At 38.2% G+C, this 4,783-nt stretch overlaps 1 long non-coding RNA gene across 1 annotated transcript; it reads left to right on the top strand.

The window, feature by feature from the left end:
- The first annotated feature begins 613 nt into the window (after positions 1-613).
- On the top strand, positions 614-2,790 carry LOC105531606. Its single transcript, XR_001004831.1, has 2 exons — positions 614-663; positions 1,728-2,790. It is a non-coding gene; the product is annotated as an uncharacterized LOC105531606 (long non-coding RNA).
- Positions 2,791-4,783: the final 1,993 nt, after the last annotated feature.

Here is a 4,783-nt window from a genome sequence, read left to right as displayed (position 1 = left end):
TAAAATGTGTTTCATCTCAGCAAAGAATTGTTTCAAATAAACATACAATGTGCTCCTTTTCTAGGTTCTTTTCGTATTTTGGTAACATTTTACAGATTCTGCTTGTATTTTCCCTTTGTAACATGTCATAGATTTGCAAGACTTTCCTATTCACTAATTTGTTATTTGTCTTCTTTCCAGCTTACTACTCTTTTAAAAGTCCATGTTTCATTTCTCTATACATTCGGTGATTAACCATCGAGGCTGTCTTTTGCCAGCCTAAGTAGCAAGAGGAGACAGTTAAAAGACAATATGAAAGCAGGTGTATTGCTAAACACACAGTTGTTTAAAACAGCTATGAAGAACTTGTTCTTTTGTAAAACTCATTTTCTTTCATGGCAGGAATTCATATTGTTTTATTGTAGAGTTGTCATTTTTGCTTAGGTGCATCAGAAATGCATACACTCAGGCACACGTATACAGCTACACTTACGCATGCATTTTTTTAGTGGTGAAAAAATCAAATTGGGTTCTGTAAAGAGGAGAAGAGGATGGCATCAAATTTGGGGTCTCCTAGCTGTAATACTCCGTTTAATTGCCAGTCTTAACAGGATGAGCACTGGAACATGTCCGGACAGATCCAGGCAGCTGGTGAAAACTCATGAATTCTCCACAGCACAGAAGGTAATGTTTCCCAGCAGTTTGTGCTCTCTCAAGGTTGTCGCATTATACGTGTGTTATTTTCACTGCAAGAACATGCAGAGAGGGAGGGAGGCAGAGAGCATGTGTGTGTGTGTGTGTGCGTGTGTGTCATTACAGTCCCTCCCATTTATGTGGCATTCGGTGAGAACACTCGATTCTGGTGTCAGTGATCATGTCTGAGTCTCTGTCTGATAGGTTCTCCGTAGACGTGGAATATGTCAGGTGGGGAGTGTGCCCTTCACAGTAAGCATGTACCTTCAGCAGCGTGGCCTGGCTGTTCGAATTCTGATTTGTTTCAGAGTCGTTGGTTTTGGCCTAAAGCTGATTTAGGTGGTACCAAAGCTTTATGGGAAAACCCCGGTTTTCTTACTGCTCAGTGATGCTCTCGAGTGGTTCCTACACTTTTCACATTTTGGGAATATAAATGTTGAAGACAACCAAAGAGCCACATTAAAAAAAAAAAAATGGTTGCTGTTTTAATTTTCGGCTCATGGTATTTTCAAAAGTGTCTTTATTACATATCTTGACATTGTTTTAAACATCACCAAGGCTTCATTGTAGATCTTTGTTATAAAAATATGTCTGTCATCTGAAATCTTTAAGAATTTAATCTTGGAGAAGTTATATACATCTTTTTGTTTAGTAATTGATAAACTTGAGAGATACTCTCCAATCCCATTTCAACTATTGATAAGGCACATTGCATATCTTTCCCGTGCCTTAAAATAAAATGTTAATTCAGTGAGTTCTAAATTTAAATCTTCTATGGGAAGAAACCTGGAGTAGTAATGTGCTCACAACTTTTGTAAGGCATCTTGTTTCAACACGACTGGCGTTTTCTGCAAAATACACAAGGACACACAGAAATGGTCCTAGTCTGGCAACAACGTGCAGATTGATGTGTGTGCATTCAATTCCACTTGACAAATCTTTGGGGCAAAGAGAAGGTTCTACTGTAGGGAAATGTCTTAGCGCATTCCAAAAGTGCATTTTTTGCAAGCTATATTTTTAGACTAAACATATGTTCAATGATTTGCCCTCTCCAGGGAGCAGGTTTGCATTCAGGCCACTGAGAGGATGGAGGCTGCATCACAGAGGAGGCCGTGGGAGGTCACAGGTACGGCCTCTCCTTCTGACTGTACAAAGAACTTCGCAAGCTGTGTGGTCAGAATGCCAGGGACAGCCAGGAGCCGCTGTCATCGTTCCAGGTGGAGCTGACAGACTGTCTCTGAAGCGCCCACCTGCGCGTGCGCCCCCCTCTTCCCGGCACAGGCTAGAGATGCGCAGAATCCTAACCACGGCCACTGTTTCCTGCCTCAACGAACCATGCCCTAAAAGAAACAAATGCATCGCCCCAGAATTCTTATAAAGTTACAATCATCTGCTTAATCCTTTTAATTGCCTTTTCCTTCAACTTAAACTTTAATTTCAGGTATCTTCTGTACAACACAGAAGTCACGTTCTGGATAGAATTAAAAGGAAATTAACTTGGGGTTTAGGGTGGACTTTTTTGCCTTATTTTGCTTCTTAGTAACTGAAAGTGAAGTCTTAATAATCAGAATATTATTAATCCATCTCCATTTTTCTACTTTAAAGGCACAACATAGATTTTGGTTCCAGTTGGTGTTACTTTAATGAGAGTAATGAATATTTCATGTGAAGGCAGCGTGTATGAAAGTGTGCTGGGAAAGTTCTAGGGGTCCTTGTGTTTTGTTTCGGTTTTGAAGATTAAATGCAAGTTTAATTCTTTAATGAATATATAAGTCTGTCGATGCCCTTTCTTGAGGAAGCTATGGTTAAATTATTGTGTCAAATCATTGTATTTCATTCTGTCTCCAGTGTGGGGGTAGCACAGAGAGGTGGTGGGTAGGGCTGGGGGTGAATATGTGTGCTTTTCTTAAGCGACACTAGTTTGGGAACATGTAAGGATTCCAAAGGTTAATGTGGATTAAAATGCTATCTGCCATGAACTTTAGAAATTCAAATAAATGTGGTTGATAAAAGAAGATCTGTGTTTTGATTACACGGAAATGCTTTTGTAGGCCTTTTCTTTCAGGTGAAGTAAACATCTTAAAAATAAGCACAATAAATATGTTTCTAAGCACGGTGCATTGTAATTGTAATTAGCTCTTCCTTCTTTATGAGGTTGCATGCATCAGATTACGTCTAATTACTCCCAAGCAGTTTGCTGGTTTCCTAGTTTTGTGAAAAGTCTCACAATACATCTTTACAACCATAAAAACACTCATTTGCTTATACTAAGGCCTTTATGGGCAACTCGCTTTCTTTTTATTTGAGGGGAAAAATTAAAGGTGAGCGTCATTAGGAATCTCTCTTTAAAAACAGCAATCTATGCACACTGCAAAGACTCAATGCCCAGTAGGCGAGCTGGAGTTCTACAATACATTCTTGCACTTACAGACTTCTCCTTGACCAGGTAGCTGGTAATGCCATAGCAATTGATTATTTGTGATATTCTTATCATTGCTTAAAACATCTCATTGCTTTTCCTCCACAGATTAGGATTTAGCTTGCCGGACACAGGATGACTAATGAAGGAAGTCCCTTAATTAGACAGACGTGTCCCAGAGCTCAAGGTGGTGTTGATAGGAAATCTGACCTGAATTGTGTCAAATTCTATTTCAATAGAATTTACGGTCTCATTTTAGTAGAAATGAACATGGAACTGAGTTTTCTCTGACTCAAAAACTTCTTTTGATTAACTCTTTCAACCCTATAAAAAGCACTCAGGGTTTATAGCTTTACCTAGAACACTTAGACATTTTCAAATCCATTTTCCATAGATACATCTTAGCATTTTTATTTTGGTTAACATATGGAGGCATGTGACTTCAAATTCTATGGATGATCTTAAATGCCTAATATACAGGTTAACACAAGTTAAAACTAAATTAAAATAAAAAACAAAACTTTAGATACAAAGGACTAATTATCCAGAAAAAAAAAAGAAGTAATCTTAAAGCAATAATCTAATAGTAGCTGCACTTAACCTCATGCATGTTTTTATCTAATTTTATAGTTCTGGATATTACTTGGTCTCCTGATTGGAGATATATCAATTCATAACCAAATATTGTTTCATATCCTTTTATGCCTTTAGACAAGCCTTTTTGTTAGAGCAGCATATGCTTAAAAAACAAACAAACAAAAAAAAGGCACAGCAATATGCTAAATTGGTGTCCAGATAATAGTTACTTTGAGTTCACTTTATTATAACACTCTGACAATTTTGGTTGAGCCAAACAAATTGTGGCTTCTGTCCTAATTGAAAATAGCTCCGTTGATCTCCCAACCTGAGCACACCCTGGGGGAGGACACTTAAGCCCTTGATGAGCTCAAGTGAAAATTTTGTTCTTGCTAAAAACTACGTGGACAAATCTTCAGGTAAGTTTTCCTAAAACATCCTGTCAGGCAAAGCCAGTTTGGTCTTTGTGAAAATGCCAAGTCTGCAAGCATCAATATGTTTCTCCTCATTGCACTGTTTCCTATGTAGTATACTGCTTTTTCAGAGCTCGGTTATTTCTGCAACTCCAGTTCCTTTGCACACGGTCTGTTGGCACTTAATAAGTATTTTCTGCATTTAATTGAAAAAAACTAAATTAAAAGAGTTTCATAATAATCACATTGGCGTATCTTACCATCTCATAAAATTATTTGCTAAAGTAACTGTCTTCTGCCCGATTATACCGTAAGCCCTTTGAGAGTAGGGATTCTGTCTTATTTATTTTTATATCACCAACATCTAACAGAGTACCTAACATAAAGGTGCTGAGTGAGACTGGGGAATGAATCCCTGAGCGCGTGAAGAATGTGCTGGCCCGATAGCTAGTTCTGTCCCTACCTGAAGCAGAATGGGAACGTTTTCTTGAGGGTAGATGGTTGCATTAAGAATATAAAACTATGATATATTGAGAATGAATCATTTTCAGAGCCAAATACGATTTTTGGAGCCCATGGGATTGCATGTTATTTGTCAAAGATATGTTTAGGATCTGCAACCAAATAGGGTAAGTTCACGCCTTCTCTCCAGCATATTCCAACTGGGTAAGCCCAGTTGGAATACAACTGGAGGAAGTTACCA

The sequence above is a fragment of the Mandrillus leucophaeus genome, unplaced genomic scaffold (assembly GCF_000951045.1).
Source record: "Mandrillus leucophaeus isolate KB7577 unplaced genomic scaffold, Mleu.le_1.0 Scaffold9, whole genome shotgun sequence".
NCBI lineage: Eukaryota > Metazoa > Chordata > Mammalia > Primates > Cercopithecidae > Mandrillus > Mandrillus leucophaeus.
Note: the sequence above shows the minus strand (reverse complement) of the source record. Positions and strands in the feature narration are given on the sequence as shown.